This window comes from Pleurodeles waltl, chromosome 3_2 (genome assembly GCF_031143425.1).
Source record: "Pleurodeles waltl isolate 20211129_DDA chromosome 3_2, aPleWal1.hap1.20221129, whole genome shotgun sequence".
In the NCBI taxonomy this organism is placed as follows: domain Eukaryota; kingdom Metazoa; phylum Chordata; class Amphibia; order Caudata; family Salamandridae; genus Pleurodeles; species Pleurodeles waltl.
The window spans coordinates 110,717,339-110,741,909 of record NC_090441.1 but is presented as its reverse complement, the minus strand read 5'-3'; positions in this window follow the sequence as shown (position 1 = coordinate 110,741,909).

The window sequence follows — 24,571 nt, the reverse complement described above, 5'->3', positions numbered from 1 at the left end:
TTTCCTTGCAACTGCAGAATGATTCCAGGAGGAGATTTCAATTTACCCTGGGTCGCCTCTCTTGACAGGAATTCTGCATGTCAATTTAAACCCAACAAATCTCTTAAGCAAATGCTAAACACATTCTCATAAACTTAAAGACATTTGGAGACTATTCAATTCTACAAGGAAAGATTACAAATTTTTCTCCCATTCGCACAATACATTCTCTTGCATTGATTATATCTTAAATGACAAAACTCACACCTCAGCCACCTCTTCCCCAATCATTGAACCAATCCTAGTCTCAGACCACACCTGTATTTCATTACTCTACGATGTCGCATGCAATACATCAGGAAGAAAAACATAGAGAATGAACGACCTCCTCAAGGACGAACCCTCCTTTAAGGAAATAATCTAAAAAGAGATCAATGAATACATGGAACTCACTAAGTTTTCTGGTAAAAAAGCATAGATCATCTATGATGCCCTAAAATGCACTAGCCACAGGCACATGATTAAACTAATGTTAAAGAAAAACAAAGTAGACAACAAAAACATACACCAACTAGAACTAAAAAGAAAACATTAGAGAAAGATCTCAAATGCACAGATCTCAATTAAACAATCTAATTAAACTCAAGATATGAATACAACAAGATTCTGAGTTACAAAGCCCACCTAATTGTCCAAAAATACAAAGGCATCAACGTCTGTTGACATAATGAAGCTGGTAAAATACTTGCATCCTATTTAAAACAGACCCATCAGAAGACAAGAATGACTTCTATAGCCAATAAACATTGCATCACATTGACAAATGAGGACATCCTAATTACCTTTGATAATTATTACCATACCCTGTACTCCAAAAATAATAACACATCTTATGACATATGCTTAAACTACCTCAACAAAAGGAATGTAACTAAAAACAATTAATCAACAAAAGAATTACTAGAACAAACAATTTATAGCAAAGAAATCATAAAACAAAATCAAAACAATGAAAGCCAGGAAGGCTCTGTGACCACACTATCAAACTTGGGATGCCTCCCTAATCACTCCCTTAGAAGACTTATTCACCCACTTCTCCTCCACTGGCTCTGTTGAGGGCTCCACCGCAGAGGCAACAATAATTGTTGTACCCAAAGAAGGGAAAGACCCATCCATTCCCAAGAACTGCCGACCCATATCCCTAATAAACATAGACTGCAAAATATATGCAAAGATCCCAGCCCGCAGAATAGAGCCCGTTCTCAGTAACGTAATACTTCCCTCTCAATCAGGATTTATCAAAGGAAGATTCAGCACGGATAATATCAGACTTTTTAACCATGTGATTCAAATAGGTAAACTCCTGCACCAACCAACCTGCGCAATAGCATTAGATGCAGAGAAGGCCTTTGAAAAGGTATTGTGGATCTTCCTCCAAGCCTCACTCGCCTTCTTCAACTTTGGCCTTGCTCTCTCAAAAATTATCCCTGCTCTATACAAAGAACCAAAATCTAGAATAAACATCAATGGAAAATTATCTAATCACATTTACCTCCAACAAGGAACCAGACAAAGGTGCCCTCTCTCCCCCTACTATTTCTACTAATGCTAGAACCCCTACTCACATTGATCAGAGAAAATCATTCATCCCCTTGCTGCCAATGCTCACTATTGAAACTGCCCTCGCTAAACCCTTATCACTCGCTTCATTTCTAACAGTCAAAAAAATTAAAACACACCAGTCTATAAACATTCTATCCAGCACAGCACAGGCACTCTGAAAAATTGGCAACAGACTATCCAACAAAATTCAACACTCATGTCTAGCCTCACTATGGCACAATGAAAACTTAAAACTAGAAGGGAGAATGATGTATAGAGAGAAACGGGCAGAAAAAGATATTCTCCTGAAGAGAGATATCCGCACCCCCTCAGAACCCATTCCGTTCTCTCAAATTAAAGACAAATTCGATCTAAACGACCTAGACCTTTACTATTTCCCTAAAATTAAATCACTTATAGCCAAATATAAACCTCCAACCCCTCGACCTACACAGCACATTGGAAAAATTTACTAAAGGTGGTCACCTAGCTTCCAAACAGTACTCCCTCCTATTCCTCACAAAAACCTCACTAAATAAACTAACACAAGAGAAGTGGGAAATTCTACTGTCAGACTCCAACAACACTCCAAAGGTCTCACCGGACTGGACATCTACCTGGAGTAACCTCACTTCCAACATAATAACTCCATCACTAGCACAAAGCAGATAGTGAATTGCCAATATGGCCCAGTGAACTCCGGCCAAACTTTATAAACTAGGCCTCTGATCCACCAACACATGCTGGAGCAGTGAGAAGGAAACAGGAGACTTAAAACATATGCTAATGGAGTGCACCACCACCAAAACGTCCTAGCTGTACATCAGTACTACAATATCTCAAATACTTAATACAAAATGAACTCGTACTTTAGCCTCTATTACACTGGGCACCCTCCCCACTGACATTAAACAGGCATTAAACAAAGAAGACCGTCTTCTATGGGACATTCTAGTCACAACTGGCCTTAAAATGATCCTCAATGAATGGAAAGACTCATTCAACTATTCCCCCACACATGGTGCGAATGGGCCCAATTCACCAGAACTGCCTGTAACTCACTAAACTTGTACTTGAAGACAAGACCAATGAAGAATGGTACACTCCGGTGCAAACTAGACTACATTATGTCTCACTCATCTATGTAACCACGATCATCTGATCACTCGACCATTCATTCATTCACTCACTCATTCTCCCACACTACCTCTACTTTCCCCACTCTCCTACCCCCTCCTCTCCCTAAACACCCCCTTTTCCCATGTACTCCCTACTTTTCACCCCTAATACCTTGTCTTCTCTTCTCTCATTTTTGCTCTTTTACGCTGTCTCATTCTCTTACAACTGAGGTACCTCAATCATTCACCACAACATCAAAAAACGCTCCATCACAATAGATTGACTGATTAACCACACCTCACCATTGGAAACCAATACACTTATCTCTACCTTCTACTTTTATAAATGTGGACCAACTGCTCATGCTATTTCCTAAACTACTGTTCCCACTTGATTTGATGGGACCATACAATGCATTGTTTCTTTTCATTTATGTTATTTAATTTTCCTATTGTATAAAATCCTGATAAAACACTCTTGAAATATAAAAAAGTGCTGGGACAATTGTGTCTTGCTTGATGCTAACAGAGGGAAAAGAGGCCAGGAAAGGGCTGGAAGGCCCAGTGAGGGGAGATGTTGATGCGCCTGTCTGTATAGGGCTGATGGACCTACATTGGTACTCACTTCTGAATACAGGGGTTTGTGCAGACAATGCTTCAATTTGGGCTTCCATTGTGGCAAGAAAGCGGTCCGATACGTTGCCCAGTTCCTGGTCATATATGCTTTCCCTCCTAGGCTTCTTTGAGAGCAAATGAATGGAATTGGCCTCTAATATGCAGTTGTACCATTACCATGCAGGACCAATGTTCACTAGCCAGAACGTCTCTTTCCATTTCCCAATCAACTGTTTCCGACGGGTTGGGGGGGGGTAGATGTCTCACTCCATTGCTGCTTTCTCGGGGGCAGTACCCTGGGTGGGCAGCTCCTGGAAACCTATTGGAAGGTCAGGTGGAAGACTCCCCTTGCTGCACTGGACCTCCCAATGTAGCCCTGGGCAGGAGAATGCCCGATACGATTTTGGCTCTACAATATTCAGTGACTCTTGGCTTTCATTGTGTAGAGTCATTAAAGTCTTGTTGGATGCCCATGGGCCAAATAAAGATGGTGAAAGAGATCCTTTGTGAGGAGTCTTGAGAAAGTGTTCGCTAATAAGCCCCTGAGATGGCGGTTGGGCTTCTTGGACTTGGGTCCAGTAGGAATATTCGCTGATGGCCCCTGAGACACCATCGGGTCAGATGTTATAGCTATTAGGCCCGTATTTATACTCCGTTTGCGCCGAATTTGCATCGTTTTTTTCGACGCAAATTCGGCGCAAAACTAACGCCATATTTATACTTTGGCGTTAGACGCGTCTAGCGCCAAAGTATGAAGAAAGAGCGTCATTTTTTAGCGTGAACGCCTTCCTTGCGTTAATGAGATGCAAGGAAGGTGTTCCCGTCTAAAAAAATGACGGCGACGCAAATGCGTCGTATTTATACTCCCGGGCAAAAATCACGCCCGGGAGGTGGCGGGTCAAAAAAACCCGCATTTGCGCCTGAATTTAACGCCTGGGTCAGGGTAGGCGTTAAGGGACCTGTGGGCTCAGAATGAGCCCACAGGTGCCCTCCCCTGCCCCCAGGGACCCCCCCTGCCACCCCTGCCCACCCCAGGAGGACACCCAAGGATGGAGGGACCCATCCCAGTGAAGTACAGGTAAGTTCAGGTAAGTATAATTTTATTTTATTTTTTGTATTTTTTTTGTGGCATAGGGGGGCCTTATTTGTGCCCAATGACCATGCCCAGGGGACACAAGTCCCCTGGGCATGGCCATTGGGCAAGGGGCATGACTCCTGTCTTTACTAAGACAGGAGTCATGAAATGGCGTCTGGGCGTCGAAAAAATGGCGCAAATCGGGTTAAGACGATTTTTTAGCGTCAACCTGACTTGCGCCATTTTAAGACGCCCTAACGTCATTTTTTCCCCACGCCGGCGCTGCCTGGTCTACGTGGTTTTTTTCCACGCACATCAGGCAGCGCCGGTCTGATTGCGCCGTCTAACGCCATTCCATAAATACGGCGCCCGCATGGCGCTTCAGAATGACGTTAGACGGCGCAACATTTTTTGACGCTAAACTGCGTTAGCGCAGTTTAGCGTCAAAAAGTATAAATATGGGCCTTAGTGTGGTCGTGGGTGTGCCTCTTTGACTGGTCTCCTTTGCCCCTTGTTTCCCCGACATGTTGAGGGGAGAACGAATGAGCTCAGGCTCCTGGGAGGGCGGGTTATCGGAGATGAAGTAAAGGAATCGTCTGAGAGAGCATTGGGTTTTTTCCAGGGCAAGGCTTTCCTTTCGGGCATGGTGACGCGTCTTTTCTGAGTAGTTGAGGCACTGATTGATGAGCTATAGGCTGTGTTTTATAGAAGAGAGTGATTGGTAGTGCCACCTTACCTCATGATCAATGAGCGTGCCCTGCAGGCAACCAATGGAGATGAGGGGAGATGCACGAGCTTACTCCCATGGGGAAACTTCCCTCTGCTTTCTAGAGCGTCCCATGCTGGACGGAGCCAGTGGTTGCTTGCCAGAAGTGAAGTCGGAGTTTGCTGGGTTGGCCCTTGGATACAAATGGTACTAGGGCTATCCTTGGAACAGTCCCTGCCATTGTGAAGCGGCATTTATGTGGTGCTGATGAGTGCTGGGAGCTTCGCTTACGTCCTGAGGAAGCATGGGGTAGCCTGATCTGGCCTGGTCCAGAGGAGCACACTGTAGAGGGCTAGCCGCATCACGAACCTAGTTGGGCCGCTTCTGCCCCCACCGGCTCAATCCTTTGTAAGGAGAACTAGCTCCCACCCACTCCCCCTGGGCCAAGGTGTACCTCCCTTGGCCCTGCTTCTACTCCTGCCTTTCTCCTGTGATGTGGTAGGGGTGTGGTAGAAGGTGCCTGGTCCAGACTGGACAAGGTTGGGGCAAGAGGCGGGCAGGTGCCTTGCTCCTTCTTAGATGTTTTTCACTCCCCAGTCCCCATTTGGCTCACCTATTTGATGACAGCTGCTTGCTCGTGGGTTGCACTCTTCGCCTGCGACCTCCTGCAGCCTCGTGAGCTTCGAAAACGCTCTAAAAGTACTAAAACAGGAGCTCACAGGGTGGGTACTGGCACTAGGGAGGGGCAGTGGCCGAAAACCGACCCTCACGTAGGGCCGCGGCCACCCCCGCTGTCTCCAGTAATGTCTCCAGTGACCAAAGATCAGCGGCAGTAGCTTCCGGCGCATCCTGCAAGGCACAGCACCGAGGAGTGTAGGCTGTGGGGTGCGTCCGCGGGGTGATTTGCTTCCCCCTACATAATGGTGTAGATCTATTTTGCCCTAGAGAGCACAAGCACTAGTTAGCAGGGAAAAGGTGCACACGGAGTCTCCTAACAGCTAACAAAATTGGGTTCAGCACAGGAAGGCCGAGGTAGGCAGTTCCAATTTTGCAGTTCGTAAAGCATTTCTAAACTCATTTTTGGAGTCAGTAATATTTTACCGAAATCCTAAAATATATTTACTATAAAGAGCAACATTTTGTAGCACTCTCAAGCACGGCAATTTCTGTATCGCACTGTTTGCGACCACTAAAAAAGTTCTGTACATATGGTCCTATAATCGTTGTGGAGAAAAAGAAGGTGACACTTTGCTAGAGATTCCCATTGATTAAACGTTATTGTCATTACTGGGACCGTGGAGGTATTTAAGCGAATATGTAGGGATTTTATCAATTTAACAATTATATTGAGGTCACTATACTGACAATTTGGTTTTAATTATTATAGCTCAGCTGTTGTGCGGTCTCTTTCTGGGATGTCCCGAGCTAAATAACCATGGTCAAAATTCACAAAAAAACTCTTTACATACTCGTGACCTTGAAAATGTAAGTGAAATACACGCACCAAGCAACATTGTGGAGAAATGCATTTTCGATGGCCACACTCTGTTGTGTTGTCCATTTGTTCCCTGCACCACAAGTTGTTAGGTCGAGCATAGCAGCGCGCAAGCACTGCTTCAACATGTAAGTATGTATCAGGGCTTTTAACCACGCCCACGGCACACCCATCACTATCACTTGTTCATGGGCTTACCCTTCAAAAATGCTTTATTTTCGTTGCTAAATGCTTTACGGTTGTCCCTCCTTGGGACGGTTCAGTTACCACCTTGATATCACCCCTGTAACATGGATAATTTCACTTTTGCAGATACGTTTGACTGCGAGCAAACTTCTTTTTCCTTTTGTGTGCTGCTTCACGCTGATGGTGCTTTGAATCGGCTCGCTTATGAGAAACTCTATTACCTTTCATTTTCAATTTATGTGGCAAGAAAAGTCCAGATAGGAGTTTACAACGCTAATTGCTCCAACTCGAGCAAATGCGAGACCCATTGCATTGCAAATGCTTGCTTTTTACATGTTAGGCTTGTTACCATTCTTTTTCCGTTTTGTAGCATAAATTGTTTATATTTATTGTCTGGACTTGCTGCACTGCCCTGGGTTAAAGGGACAGGGCAGGAATGCGCCATATTTATCCAATACGCCACATCCCTGTCCTTTTCCCTTGTGCTGGTGCCGTTTTAGCAGCCTATCGACAACACAGGCACCCTTGTACCATCTTGCAAAGGTCTCTGCACTGTAGGCGGGGTTGTTTTTTAGCAGGAAGGGACACCCTCCAGCACAGAAAAAATCCTGAGAGGCTTTTTCCTCTTTCTCTGTGTGCTGCAGAATGTATAAACAAGGAGAAATAAAGATATGTCACCTCCTTACACCTCTCCGGGAAAGGCATATTTTTTTGGCGCATTTCCAGGTTTACCAGGTTTAATCAATCTGGAAAAGCATCAAAAACCATGGGAGTTGCATTGCAACAACCATGCAGCGCCCATGGAATGCCTCCCTTGCTCAGAGTAATGCAACCCAGCGATTTGTTCTGCGTTGCTTTACTCCAGATTTCTGAAGCCATTCAAAGCCAGGCAACGTGGTTTTGTGTGGCTTCAAAAAACTGTACAATTATGAGCACCTCCATTTTTAAAATGTTGTACTACCTGTACTTCTCTGCAGGGATGCAATACTCATAAAAGAGTGGTGAAGATACTGGCACTTCTCAATAACAAACAGGTACCCTGGGATAGTGAGTACCTGCAATTTTCCATTTCAAACAGGGGTGAAAGCTATAGTGATTTATGTTTTAATATAGTGCCACGACCTGTTTCTCGTGTGGTCTCAAAAATAATTTTTGACTCTGCTCCAAGCAGTGTAGAAGTAAAAAGTGACAAATTTCAACGTAAATGGCTCCCTTACTCAATTCAGACCTCCGGGTGGAACTACATTCCTGCTCCCATCTCAAAAAAGGCTGTTGAAGAACGCAACATATGGTCTGAAGCTGGCGAAAGGTGACATTTGAAGCTTTGTTCTCTGAATACATATCAAAACGTGGCTGTGAAAGGCTTAATAGCTCATTTTCTTTTCCCCCTTGATCTGTACAGGTTGTATGCGCTAAGCTGTGCAGATTAATGGACCTCGCCTGCTCTCTGCTGGCTAACGTATGAAACAGCATGTCTTAGACAAGCGCAATTCTCAGACATGGGCCATTTTATACGACCAGAGTTTCTTCTCAAATTATGTGCGCATTATTGCAGACACCAGCAGAAAATGAATTATCACTGCATGATACGAAAGTAAGAGGGCCAGATCAATAAAGAGAACTTCACAGTATAAATCACTAAAACCATTTCGAATCAGCCTGTGGATGAGCGCAGCCAAGAAAGTAAAAAGAATAATTATTTTTGTAATATTTCACTTCTGTCTGCGGTATTTAACTACAAAAATGTTACTGATTTGAGGTCATATTTATTAATAATTCACACAGCTCAGCACAGTGCACCAAGTGAAGTTGCTGATCTGCACTGCATGAAAGGGAGAGAGCAAAAGAACACCATCATTTAAAAAAATTGCAAGAGTTCTGGTCTTTCAGCTCAGGCGCTTGTGGCTCCCAAACACGAACGCAGGCACCCTTGAGCCAGGGCACAAGGATTCCTGCATTGTGGTTAGGATAGTGTTTGTGGGGGAAGGGATTCCTTACAGCACAAAACACATGCAAAGAAGGAACAAGGAGAAATATGGTGCAAGGAGGTTTCCATGCATCCACCCATGAATTTAGACCCCAACCAATGTTTACAAAGACTTGTAAACTATGGGTTTGCATACATTAATTTCAGATCAGCAAAAATGAAATCCATCTTACATCTAATTAAGAAGCAATATAACTAGACTTTAGTACCATTTCCTTTAGGAGAAAACAGATTTAATACAACTTGACACCCCCAATTATTTAAAAATGAAGTAGTAGCAGTAATACTGCCCTTTTAATTAAATGTTATTTATTACAATGCTTCTCTAACAGAAATACTACAAGTACTACTTCTAATAAATGTACTCTCAACATTGTTTGTTGGACTTGAACTTATAACTGTACATGTGCTACCCAGAACCTGTCCCCTACTGTTTATATTACATTTCCCAATGGTAGTGGGTTTGGAATTTGACCCTCCAAATGTATGTTGTTACCCTAATGTGTGTAGTATTGCAGTAAGAATATTAAATATGCCCAGCCTCTCAATTAACATTTCTCACCACAGCATTTGGAGGACTGGGCTTAGAACAGTAAATACGGCTCAAACCCCAATATTTATCAACTCTCCTCACTGTTTGCAGGATTGGAGTTAGAACATAAAATCTGCCCTCCCATCAAATATACGAACTTTCCCAGTGTTCTTGGGATTGGTTCAGACTACAAACTCCGACAGCGCCAAATATGTGCACTTGTGCCAATATCTGTCAAGTCAGGAGTTAGAATGGTAAATATCCCTCTGATCAAATATATTGCATTTCGCATTGTTATTGGGATTACAGTTTTTTAAAAAAGTCCTCTGTAAAAGAATATATGTTCTTTCCTCAAATGTTAGTCTCATTATTAAAAATATTAATATAACACGTTTTAGTTACATCACTTTAAGTATGAAATTAAAAATAACACACCATTTTCGAACTTTTAAAACTTGATTATTAAATAATAGAGAAAAGTAAAAATTACGTTAATAAAAAATATTAATTTTACAGAAACTAACGTAAATAAAGCTTTTAATATAAAACCAAGAAACCATAAAAATCAGTTATATACAATTTAAAAAAAAACAAATGAAAGGTTAATTTATTTTCAATAAATCATGTACAAATTTATTTAAGTAAAACATACTTTGCTATTAATGCAAATTCTGAAAATACATACAGGAATAATGCAATTTGGAAGAATAACTTTTCATGTAAACTAAGGAAAATTATATGAAACATAAACAGCAAAATATTTTTACATTTCGTGTAATGATTGTATAATTATATTAATTTAAGAAAAAAAATATATAACACGTTTTTGTTAGTTACCATTAATGGAAACGTCTTTCTGCACTACACTTCTGCACTAAATAAGTCTTTTTTCCAATGTAATTGAACGACATTTTATTTTACCATTGTTTGGCCATTCATATAATAAAGCAGTTTTTTTTTTCATTTCTTCATCATTCAGTGGCTGTAAAAAATTGAGTTACTGGTTGAGGGGGTGAAACCCTACTTAAGCAGCAACCACAATTCTTATAATTGTGAAGTCACAAGCAAACCCCAAGTTAACCCGGCTCAAACTTCTGATAGCTTGTCACAAAGCAGTCAGGCTTAACGTAGAGGCAATGTGTAAAGTACTTGTGCAACACTTCACACAGTAATGAAATGATAACACACTACAAAAAGGATCCCAGACAAAAATATAAAAATAGAGTAGATTTTAATTAAAAAACAAGACCAAATCGACAAACGTTTAATCAGTCAAACCATAGATATGCAGGTTTAAAGATTTCAGTGAAAATAGCACTAAAAAGTGCAAAGTGCCAACTGTGGATATCTCATCGAACTGGACGGGCCAGGTACAGGGGCTCAGATAGGCCCACTGAACAAGAGCACCCTAAGTTCTGGTTTTGGAGCGCATCAAGGTCCTGCATCAAGGATGTTTCGTTCAGCTGAGGCAATGTGCAGCTTCTGAGGAGATGCAAGGCTGCAAAGCTAGAACCTGAATCATCGTCAAGGCTACCGCTGATGAGAGATTCGTAATGCAAGTTCCGGCACCAGGGAAACTTTGCACATCAGCGGTTCTGATGGGGACTGCAAGGTCAATGCAGAGTCTATGTGCTGGGAGAATCCTCACAGCAGAGGTGATGCATCGGTTATGCTCAGGGCTGTGCTGCAGAGGAGATGTTTAGTTCTAATGGATCGAAAGAAGGAATGGAAGAGCATCTTCAGGTCCATTTCCATGACTAGGGTGTCACCTCTTGGCAGGTTAGGATTCACAGATCACAGAGTCCAGGTGCAGATTTCAAAGTTGTTGAAGCTTTTTGTCACTGAAGTTCTAGTCAGGAGGCCAGCCAGCTAGCACTAGGAACAACTGTGGGGTCCTCGGTTCAATAAATGCAGGTCCAGTCCTTCTCACCCAGGCAAGAGGGCAGCAGGTCAGCAGAGCAGGGCAATAATCCTTCGAAGCAGTATACAGCAGAGTGGCGGTCCTTTTTAGCAGCACAGCAGTCTTTCTTCCTGGCAGTTTCCCCAAATCCAGAAGTGTACTGAAGAGCTGGTGTCTTATACCTGGGCCTTCCATTTAAGAGGGAGATATGTTTTGAGGTTTTCCTCTGAGGTATACATCCCTTTGTTTGGAGGACACAGCCTATTCAAGTGTGGGTAGGGCTGTGCCCAACTTTGTTTTCCCATCTTGCCAGTGATGGCCCATCCATTCACACCTAAACTCTCTATTGTGTGTGGATGTCTAGGAGAAATACACAAAGCCTAACTGTCAGCTACACCCAGTCATGTGGCCCAGAGACAGGCTACAAGCACTAATTAACTAAGGCAGTAAAACACCAACTTTCTAAATGTGCCCTTTTCAAAATTATTTCAAAATTAAAATCCGACTTTACCATAAGAGAGGATTTTTCTAAATGTGGCCTTTTCAAAATTATTTCAAAATGAAAATCCGACTTTACCATAAGAGAGGATTTTTCTAAATGTGGCCTTTTCAAAATGATCTAAAAAATAAAATCCGACTTTCCCATAAGAGAGGATTTTTCATGACAGTTCCAAAGAAACCAAACATGAACTGGTTCCCTGTTCCCATTACAATCCCATCCAAAATTACAACTTATTAAATGTAATAAGGTTACTCCAGTGTTATCTTATGTGAGAAGTAGGCCTTACAGAGGTGAAAAACTAATTTGAGAGTGTTTCACTGCCAGATTATGTAAGCTTAAAAGTAAATGTCCAAATTGTAAATACCTTGCATCCTGCCCTATGGAGTACCCTAGTGGTAACGTATATATATTAAAAAGCAAGGGTTTATCCTAGCAAAAGTGTTTTTGCCAAGTCGAAATGGCAGTTTAAAACTACACACACAGGCTTCAATGGCAGGCCTGAAATATGTTTAAAGGGCTACATATATGGGTGGCACAATAAGTGCTGCAGGCCCATTTGTAGCATTCAATTTACAGGCCCTGGGTACATGTAGTCCACTTTACTAGGAAATTATAAGTAAATAAAATATTCCAATTGGGGATATACCAATATTGCCATGCTTTAAGGAGTGAGCACATGCACTTTAACATTGGTTAGCAATGGGAAAGTGCACAGACACAGAGTGCTAAGGCCAGCAAAAACAAGATCAGAAAAAATGCAGGAGAAAGGCAAAACATTTGGGTGAAAGACCACTCTAAGGCTGAAAGGTCTAACAGTAGTGGTTGGAGAGAAGAATGTAGGCAGGATCCTGGCCATTTGCAAAGGTACATGTACATTAATATTAATTTTTTTTTTCAAATAATTAAAAAAAAAAAGTTTAGGCGATTTGAGATTTCTAACGGCCTTCAGGGTCTGTGTAAGTGTGTAGGTTTTTTTTGTGGTTATTTCATTGTATTTAGTGAGTGGTATGTTTGACTTGTATCATGAGTTTGTCTGAGTTTGTTTTAAGAAGTCATGTGTTTCATAAGTTTTCATTGTTTGGTTTATGTCATGTAATATATAGGCAAGATGGGTAGGAGTGTATTTAACTGCAATTAAAGAGGGACTCACCACCGTGAAAAAGATCAGAAAGGTTCAAATTACTTACAATAAACTAAGGGCCTGATTTGGATATTGGAGGAATGGTTACTATGTCCCAACGATGACAGATATCCCGTCAAACCAAACTAAAATCCCATTGGACATAATTGGATTTAGATTTTGGTGTACTGAATATCTGTCTCCACTGCAAGACTATCTAAATCAGGCCCTAAGTTTGGAAGTACAGTTCCACGGAATGCAGTGTTTTGCTGGTTTTAACATAAATGTACTGAAGGGCTCAGTCTGCCTGCCCTGCTACACCAGCTGCAACTGTGTGGCTTCTGACAGGCAAAGACTGTGTTGCTAGTATATCTACTCTGGTAGCTATATGTATCTTAGGAAAAGTGTGTAAAGTATTTAGCAGTAGCAAGCAATTAAAAGGTCAAAGTGCAACTCAATAAAATCCTGCAAGCAATTTAGGAAACTCATGGAAAATATATCAAGAAAACTGAATTTAATAAGAAAACTGACACCAAAATGATTGAAATCCCATAAGGCAAAGCAGCTATATGATTTTTTAAAGTTATAGAGCCAAAAGGTCCAGGAAAAAGAAAAGATACAATCAGAAGTCACTATTCATGGTTGAGACAGGCATAGGTGAGTGGGTCATCCTGGTCAGTGTCATAGTTTTTACCTTCTGAATTATTCATTTTTATGGGCATTGCAGTCCTTCATTGGGGCTCGCTTTGATGCTAAATCAGACAATGTCCACTCAAAGCTGGCCAAGCTGGGAAAACTCCAATTTCAAACCCAGCATTGACTTTGCATCAGCCTAATATTTTTTCCCAGTCAAGATTACTATGTTTGGACCTTGTTATGCTATTAATTGTGTTTGACCAATGACTTTGTGTTTCACCACTGCGCATATTAGTTGCTCAATGTTCACCTTTAGCATATATCATGTTGTATTCAGTTTAGCTGCCTATTGGCTTTAATGTGGCATTAGACATTACATTCTGTATTCAGTTTAGCTGCCTATTGGCTTTAACATGGCATTAGACATTACATCATATATTCAGTTTAGCTGCCTATTGGTTTTAACGTGGCATTAGACATTACATTCTGTATTCAGTTTAGCTGCTTATTGGCTTTAACATGGCATTAGACATTACATTCTGTATTCAGTTTAGCTGCCTATTGGCTTTGACGTGGAGTTAGACATTGCAGTTGAGACATTGCAGATGAGCTGTGTTTTTCCAAGCTGTGTTTTTCAAATTGAATTCACACGAACCCTAACATGATAAGAGAGCGTATATTTGGTGTTTTCCTTTCTGCTCAGCCTTGGGAAGAAGGGAGGTCTAGGAGATCTGGCCAATCTCCAATGGCCTGTTTTATTTCCGAGGTCTGAGAGGAAGGGGCCAGGCTTTTTACAGTGGCCCTGGGCAGCAGCAAGGGGAGATCTTCCAGGACTTTAGTCAGGAGCAGACGTCAGCTGCCTGGCTCCCGTTTGGGTGGAAAGTCTCTTTCTCGCAGTTGAACCGGAGTCATCAACTTGAAGATAGGAGAAAGATGACAAGCAGTGATAGGCCCTACAGTGATGCAATTTTGACTTTTATTCTTTGCTTTGAAGTTATGCTATAATATAATCACATGTATTTGCTGTGTACATTGCAATTGAGAAGTACTTTGTCTTTCAGGAATCTCGTGGTGAAGTAATAATAATAATAAATGTCTTCTTTAAACTAAGAAGTGCAATCCAGAGAAGTTTTGTCAGCTCTCATAAGATAAGAAAAGGAAAGCAAAACAGACCTTGGGGAAGATTTATCATTATTTGACACAGTGCAATGCAGCAATAGAGAGGGCAGGAATCGGCCATATCTACCAGGAGCATCTCTCCTTGTGTTGGTGCATTATGTACTGCCTAGTGCCAATGCTGGGCCTCTTGCACAATGGTGCAAGGGGCCCTGTGTTTCAAGCAGGATTGTTTTTGTGCAGTAATGGACACCTTTCTGCACAAAGACAATACTTAGAGGTGTTTTCCCCCTTCTAAGAGTGCTGCAGAATGTAAGACAGTGGAAACAATGAAGAGAAATAAAGATATTCTTCTCACTGAGCCTGTATCTGGGGGCTGTACACTCCACCTATGTAATGCCTTCCCGGTGCAGAGTAACGCACAGCAGTGAATTGCACTGCCTTCTATTAGTCTGGATTTACTAAGCCATGCAGGGCCACGCAAGGTGGTGTGACTTGGTAAACCTGGCTTAAGGATTGCATTGACCTTGGGTCATCTTGTGTGACACACCGACAATGTAATCCCTTGTTAAATCTGGAGCCTGGTTTATTCCTTTTGAAGCTCAAAAACCTACAGTGGGATAAGCCTGGAAGCTGAGCCAGGCAGGCTGGACTAAAGATGGATACCTTATCCATGAGGATCCACTGAAGACTATTTTGGGGCAGCAGAAATATCAGAGTGGGGCTAACCTGATTGTGCTGAGGTCGTACTTTGAGCAGATAGCCTTGAATGGGTAGTCCCACCTTTTTGGAGTAGCTCCCCATGGTTACTTTTAAGGCTCCCTGGACATCAGGGCCAACACTTAGGGCCTCATTATGAGCTTGAGGGTCTCAGGACTGCCATTTTGGTGGTGGCGGTTGAATCGCCAACAGGAAGGCGGAGAAGACCTCCAAAATATGACCATAGTGGTATCCCCAACAGAATACAGCAAAAACACCGCCAGCAACGCCACAGCGGTCTGGCCGTCATAGATGACGGTAGCCACCTTTAGACCAGCGAAGACCATGTTTCCGCCGGACAGATTACGAGGTTGCACACGGCCAAGGATTCCACTGCGGTCGCACCACCATGGAAACCGAGGCGGAAATCAACTGCATGAAATGAGACTGTTCGAAATAGCCTCTCTGCAGGGTCACCCCCCATACTTTTTGCCTTCCTCCTCTTCTTTTTCTGACCTCATTTTTGCTGGCTTTAGGACTCTAGACACTTTACCACTGCTAACCAGTGCTAAAGTGCAGGTGCTCTTTCCCTAAAAACATGGTGATATTGGCTCATACCCAATTGGCATATTTAATTTACTTGTAAGTCCCTAGGAAAGTGCACTACGTGTGCCCCAGGCCTATAATTTAAATGCTACTAGTGGGCCTGAAGCACTGGTTGTGCCACCCACATACCCAGACCCTTAACCCTATCTCAGGCCTGCCATTGCAAGGCCTGTGTGCACAGGTTCACTGCCACTTAGACTTGGCATTTAAAAGTACTTTCCAAGCCCTAAACTCCCCTTTTTCTACATATAAGTCACCCCTAAAGTAGGCCCTAGGTAAACCATAAGGCAGGGTGCTATGTAGGTAAAAGGCAGGACATGTACGTGTGTGTTTTGTTTGTCCTGGTAGTGGGAAACTCCTAAATTTATTTTCTACTTCTGTGAGGCCTGCTCCTTTCATAGGATAGCATTAGGTTTACCCTCATTTACTGTTTAAGTGGTAGATTCTGATCAGAAAGGGGTAACCAGGACATATTTAGTCTGACCAGAATGGTAATAGAAAATCCTGCTTATTGGTGATGTTAGATTTGTTATTATTATTTTAGAAATGCCACTTTTAGAAAGTGAGCATTTCTGTGTATTCAAAATCCATCTGTGCCTTACAGCCTGTCTCCAATGAACATCTGGACTTGGCTAGTTGACAGCTTCCTTGTGCATTTCACCCAGACAACCACAAATACAGGATAATCAGTCACATCTGTACTCAACTGCATACTGAATGGATCTTCCTGGGCTGGAAGGGTGGAGGGTCTGACACTTACATATCAAAGGCCAGTGGCCTGCTCTCACACAATGGACTGCCAAACCCCCTACTGGACCCTGGCCAACAAACCTGTACTGGAAGGGTACCTTGTGCTCTTCAAAACCAGTTTTTGAAGTCTCCCCCCCTTCCAAGGCATTTTGGGGTATATAAACTAGGTCCCTGACCCCACCAACTCAGACACTTCTGGACCTGAACCTGCAACCTGTCAAGAGGAACTACCTGGCTGTCCAAAGTACTCATCTGGACTGCTGTGCTGAGAAGGACTGCTGCCCTGCTGTTGCCCTACTGCCTTGTTGCCCTCTGACTTTGATGAGAAGTGCTCTCCAAGGGCTTGGATTCAGCTTACCTCCTGTATTTTGAAGTCTCAGGGCCAAAAAGACTTCGGGCCTGATTCAGACCCTGGCGGCGGTGCTCCAAAGGGCATTCTGACCGCGGCGGTTCTGCCGCGGCCAGAAAGGGTAAACCGGCGGTCTCCCGCCGGTTTACCGCTGCCCTTGGAATCCCCCATGGCGGCGCAGCTTGCTGCGCCGCCATGGGGGATTCTGACACCCCCTACCGCCATCCTGTTCCTGGCGGTTCGCCCGCCAGGAACAGGATGGCGGTAGGGGGTGCTGCGGGGCCCCTGGGGGCCCCTGCCGTGCCCATGCCAATGGCATGGGCACGGCTGGGGCCCCCGTAAGAGGGCCCCACTGTGTATTTCAGTGTCTGCCTAGCAGACACTGAAATACGCGTCGGGTGCAAACTGCACCCGTCGCACATGCCCACTCCGCCGGCTCCATTCGGAGCCGGCTTCCTCGTGGGGAGGGGTTTCCCGCTGGGCTGGCGGGCGGCCTTCTGGCGGTCGCCCGCCAGCCCAGCGGGAAAGCCAGAATGGCCTCCGCGGTCTTTCGACCGCGGAGCGGCCATATGGCGGTTCCCTCCAGGCGGGCGGCGACCGCCGCCCGCCGGGGTCAAAATGACCCCCCTCATCTCTTCAGGAAACTCCTTGTGCACTGAAAATCAATGCACAGCCTGCTGGAAACATCGCACAGCCGTGGTGCGACCGAGAAATTGCCACACAGCCGAACCAGATCTACACAGCCCGACTTCCCGAGTGAAGAATCGACGCAGTGCCTGCCTTGCAGCTGGATATTTGACACACAGCCCTACCGGATCAACGCGCAGCAAACCAGAACGACACAGCCTGACTTCCTGTGTGAAGAATCAATGCAGCACTTGCCGTGCAATAGAAAATTCAATGCATTGCCTTTGCGGATCGACGCCATGCCTTTGACTTGATCCCGCATGCTCAAGATTTCCCTGCATCGTCTCTGGGCGTCAAAAAAGATCCCCACATCACAGTGAGGAACCAAGACTGCATGCCGGAAATCAACACGAAGCCCCTTGCAGTGTGGAAAGAAATGATGTATTGTCTGTGTCGCATCAGAAAGTCCAACGCACACCCTATTTTTCCACGCATCTCCTCCTCTGCAGCCTCCGTGCGTGTTATTTTTGATACAAACAAGGTACTTTGTGCAAATAAGAGACAACTGTTGATTTCTAAGATTTAAGACTCTTTTTAATCCTGCAAAATTGATATCCCAACTTGTGCTTATTCAATCTTTATCGCTTTGACCCTAATTCAACCAGGCAAATATCCTATATTTTTCTAAACCTGTGTGGTGGATTTTTGTGGTGTTTTCTCTGTGTTACTGTGTCATTTATTGCAAAAATACTTTACACATTGCCTTCTAAGTTAAGCCTGACTGCTTTGTGCCAAGCTACCAGAGGGTGGGCACAGGATAATTTGGATTGTGTGTGAGTTACCCTGACTAGTATTGTGGACCCTACTTGGACAACGGTGTATACCTCTGCCAACTAGAGACCCCATTTCTTACAAAGACACTCACCTTCAGGATGCCATACTTGTCCGGAGCCGCCATGGAACCAGAACTAAACGTCTTCCAGCTGTTCCTGCTTGCCCAATGACCCTGGAATCTGCAACGACGATGACAGCAACCGTAAGGACACACACTTACCTGGTACTGTTGTATATGGTCAAATTTGTACACTCACACAACATACATTCAGGAAGGGTGCATGAGGGCACCACTCACACGTAACAGGACACTAACATGCACAATCACATACAGCCACACACACACTTGCATATACACAACACACATGCCATGGCCACCACACACACACAAACACACACAGGTACGCAAGGAAACACTGCACAGGCCCACACTCATGCAGTACCACACAACAACACAACACTTCACAACCACAATTGCACCATCTCCAATCTCTTGGCAGGGACACACAGGGGACACTACCCAGGTACATATCACACATACATCACAACGTAACACCAAAGGGCTAAAAATACATCCAAATACACATTCATACTACTCGCCAATTGACTTCCAAAGGACAAGGTATATAACGCTACATGCACATAACAAGCACACAGTCAAAGTACACAAAGCCACCTAACACACCAGCAAACACATCCAAAAACAAACAACACACAATACCATCACAACAAAAACTCCTGAACACACACATGTCCATCACACAACACATACACTACCACTTTCAGACAAAAGCGCTGCACACAATCTCACATATTGCCTAAACAGCACATGTAGCCCAAGCAGAACACACACCTACAGACTCAAAACTAATGCCAGCCAGGAACAATGCCATACTAGGGAAAGAAATGCATGACAAAGATGTAACCAGGAAACCAACTACAAGTTGAAATAATTATTAATGTTCAAATCATTGTGAAACAACAAAGGCTGTAGCCCAGTCCATAAGTTTAAAGTCCATATGCACACAGTGCACAGATGTGTGCCCGGAACTTGACTCCTGACTGCCATGTTACCTCCACAGGTAGGGGCACCATTGGGGCAGACAGGCACCTAAGGGGTTATCTGGTGGGGGGGCAAAAGGGAGAGTTTGTGTTTAGGTCTTTGATGGGGGCCTTTGGGATCTGGCTTTTGGTCTTAGATTTAGGGGAGAGTGGCTTTTTGGTGGAGGGGTTGACTTCTTAGCAGGGGGAGGGGCATGGGTACTTGCAGGGGGGGCAGGGGAGAACCTGGAGGTGGAAGGGCCAGACGTGGGGAGAGACACAGGCTAATTAGGGGTATCACAGGGTGAGAGAGGAGTAAGGAAAAGGGCGAACCCCAAATGGAAAGCTTTTTTAGACACACAAAAATGGTCATAGCACATAGCGTTAGGCGTGGCGGGAGAGGGAGTGGTTGTAAATGATGTTGGTGTGGATGTCTTGGGTGCATGTTGGTGCAAGGTGTGTTTGTGGGTGGTAGGTGTCTGTTGGGTGGGTGAATGAGGGCGTTTAAATGTCTTGGGAAGAGGGAGGTGGAGGTGCTGGGGGATTCCATGGTGGGTGGGTGACTGCAGGTATGGTGGATGTGCTGTATATAGGCATTTCTGTGGTTGTGGTGTCTGCGGGTGTGGTGACTGGGGTGGATGTTTGAGGGTATGCTGTGGTTCTGTCTGTGGGTAGAATAGGTATAGTGGCTGGATCTGTGAATGTTGGTGTGGTGTCTGCAGGTGTGTCAGGTGTGCTGTCAGTGATGCTGCGGTTAGTGGGGGTTTCAGGGCAGGTTGTGACTATCACTGTGTGTGCAGGTGTATGTTGCTTGTGTGCATGCCAGAGGTGTGTTTTATGGTGCATATTTTTTGTCTGAGCTACCCTTGGATGTTGAGGTGGATGCATGCTTGCCTGTCGGTGTGCTTTGGCAGGGTCTGGGAAGAGGAGTTTGGGACTGGGAAGAGGAAGGTGGAGGGGGGACGGGAGACAAAGGATGACTGGCTGCCATCAGTGTGGAGGCCAAAGCCTGAAAGGATCTCTGTAGGCCAGCCAGTGCACCGTGAATGCCCTCCAGGAACTCATTACTCTGTTGGATTTGAGTTGCAAGTCCCTGGATGGCATTCATGATGGTCGACTGACACATAGAGATGGACCTGATAAGGTCAATAGCCTCCTCACTGAGGGCAGCAGGGCTGACAGGGCCTGGGGCAGAAGTGTCTGTGGCAAAGGAGACACCCACCCTCTTGGCTGAGCGGGCAAGACCAACTGGGTGGGGAGCTACAGGTAGGACGGTAATAGAAAGGAGGTGGCGTACAGAGATGGTGCTAGGGTGGTCACAGATGGGTCTGCCACTGCCAGGGAGTGTCCACTGGAGGAGGATTCTGAAGATGATGAACTGGATCCTGTTTCCCCCGTGACACTTCCCTAGCCCTACGGGCCACTGGGTCTCTTGGTGTGGGTGGTATCAGCACTCTGGGCCCCGTGCCCAGCAGCTTCCCCACTCGGATGTGCCCCTTCTCCTTTACCTGACAATGCTGATCCAGAGAAACATATAGAGAGAGAGGGTCATCACATTCTTAACATACACATACATTACACCATTCACAACAGTAACATTACATCTATGTATAAAAAACGCAGGTAGGAACCATTTAGAGCCTACATCATGTCACAACTAAATACTTCCAACAATCCTATGTGACAACAGTCTCACCAACAACATAAGCTAACCATCTGATCAATTCAGCTGTAACACAAACTATTCATGCACATGATGATTTGACAACATCAAAAGTCTTTCCCTTTACAGATCATCACTGTGTATCAACAAATCATCTATAGTAAATGCTGCTAACTGACATCAGTCTATCATGCCTACCCCTACTCCACACTTGCCCAGTCCATCACCAGTAGTCATGTTTCATTAAGGTAAACCCATCTCACTTCAACTACAACACAGCATGTTGCTTTGCAATCACATAACTAACATGTGACTCTGTCTATACCATTCACAATGTCAAATACCTCAGATGAAATCACTACATATGGCATTCCCAAATAGTGAGGCTCATAAAAGTACATACATACCATGTCAGTAAAACATCTATCAAATGTCTATTTAGATAGAGCTTCTGGACCCATTTATCTTATTCATTGACACATAGACAACACAGTTTTACTTAGCACACAGGATACACCCACAGACAACCATAGGGAGCATATCAACACCTTCAATATAATGGACACCAATCATGTGCATAAAGGCCACATACTATTCCGCTATTCATGCTGAGTAGAAAACCTTACAAGACAACATAGAAAAACCTACATCACTACTAACTGTCTAGACTCCTGTAACCTGACCTCTTAGGACTAACGCAACACTGACATAATACACTTCTAATGTAACCATGTTTGATACATACACCTAGAGACCAGCAAATTGACTGAAAACATTTCCCATTCCACCAACATGTGAATGTCAACTAGGAAACCCGCTACACTATGAATATATGCTCAAATTAGCTGATTCATTACAAAATGTGTCACAAAAGCCTCGGATTAGCAAAGGTACGTATGGCAGAGTAGAGCCCTCATCATAAAAAAAAGGCACAAAGTACAAATTGACAAATGATGTAGGCAAAAAACATTATGGGGGTCATTCTGACCTCGGCGGTAAAAGGCCCTTACCGCCGGTCAGAAGTCCGCCATTCTACCGCCGCGGCCGCAGTAAACCGCCACGGTCATTCTGACCCACAACGGCGGAACCGCCAAAATCCCGACATCCAAGGAAGGCCGCCACATCAGCGGGCCGCGGAAAACTGGAGATGACCAAACCTCCACCGTCACTCCAACACAAACACGCCCATGCCATTCTGACCCACGAATCCACGCGGCGGTCTTTCAACCGCGGTATTCCATTGGCGGTACACACCGCCGCGGTCAAAATACACACACAGCTCCAAAACACAGCCACATTGGACAATTTGAAATACACACACCTGACACACATACAAACAACACTCCCACACATCCAACCAACTATAAAACACACACCCACATCACCCACAAACCCCTACGACCGAAGATCATAGACGAAGGAGAGAGAGACACATCACAGAATAGAGAGCTACATCACACAGAGGCACACTACACCATCACACACACCACATAGAAGCACAAAGCACCACACACCAACACACTCTTCACCATATACACCACCCCACACCTCATCCACACCACCCCATGGCACCCCAAAGGCACCCACGCTTTTCGGACCAAGAACTCCGGGTCATGGTGGAGGAGATCATTAGAGTCGAACCCCAGCTCTTCGGCTCACAGGTGCAGCACACCACTATAGCCAGGAAGGCGGAGCTATGGCAGCGGATCGTGGACAGGGTCAACGCGGTGGGACAGCATCCCAGAAATCGAGAGGACATCCGCAAACGTTGGAACGACTTACGGGGAAAGGTGCGCTCGATGGTCTAGCGAAACAACATCGCAGTGCAGAAGACTGGCGGGGGACCCCCACCCACACCACCCGAATTCACAGCATGGGAGCAAGAGGTACTAAACATCCTGCATCCTGATGGCCTCGCTGGAGTACACGGAGGAATGGACTCTGGTAAGTACAATCTCAACTACTTCACCCCCCCCCAGCATGCCAACCCCCACCACCACCCTCACCCCCAACCCCCCATCACACATCCTCCCTGAGAATGTCTCCCCAGCACAACCCACCCAACACCAACCCCTGCATGCCACCACAAACTATGGACACCCATCACCTAAGCATGACCACTGCACACCCCCCCCCCCCAACACCCCCACAACACCTCCTCCAAGGGAATGACAGCACTGGGGGACAAGGGCACCCATAAATCGCACACAATAGCACACACAGAAACAATAACCATACTCTCTTACCCCATGCAGGACCCGAACGCCAACACACCGGCCAGGAGGGTCCAGAAATGTCCATCCCCCCGGAAGAGGCACCCAGTGATGACAGCAGCTCTGTCGACCTGGAACCTGACGACCAGCCCGGACCATCGGGGACCTCTGGACAGTCGGTTCCCCACACACAGGCCACAGCAGACCCAACCCCCTCTGGGAACAACAGCACAGCTCCCACCCAGCGGGCCCATGGCTCTGTCTCTAGGACAGGTCAATCAGCGGTGTGTCTGCCACTACAGGGCCCCCAGGCTAACCCACCACCCCAACAACAACAGGGACCTGGGGGCAGTGGTAGTGGGCACACCGTCCAGGGGACAGAGTCCGGGGGAAACAGGGCAACTCGGAGGGCTGCTGTGCGACAGGGGGGGGAGGAGAGGCCCAGGGAACCGACCCTCCAAGAGGCCCTCACCACCATCATGGCAGCCTACCACCGCTCACAAGAGACGATGGCGACGGTACTGGCCAGGTTCCAGGAGATCCAGGCACAGCAGGAGGAACGCTACATGGGGTTCAACAATCATCTCACCAACATCTCTACCGCCATGGGGAGCCTAGTCCAGGCCCTCCACCGGATAGAAGACACGTTGCGGGACCATGTGGCACCACACAGGGCCCCTGTCACTAGCCCGGACCAGGAACAGCCTACCACCTCCGCCGGCGCTAGTGGACAGGAGGCCCCACCACAACGACAGGCCACCAGAACCCCACCTCCTGCTGAAGAACAACCACCCCCCAAGAGGAGCCTGAGATCAAAAAAATCGACAGAGTAGGATGTCAAGACCCCCGCCAGCATGAGATACCCCCTGAAGTCATCCCACTGTCCCACATTGCCACCCTGTCCAACCTTGAACTGCCCCTGCTCCATCCTTCCACAGGCATATGGACAATGCACCTGTGAGACTGAGAATTGGACTCTGCCATGGCCATTACTCCACCCCCACCCATCACAGTGTTTATATCATGTACCATTATCTAGCACCAAAAAGAAATCACTCAATGCACTGAAATCATGCTGGAGTCAGGCTGTATTATTTACAAATGTAAAACACATTACCGATAAATTATGTTCTGTCAACTTTGTGCTGAACACATACCGAGATCAATAAGCATTAGTCCATGGGCTAACCAAGCAGAAGTCACGCAGTGGGTCATACAGC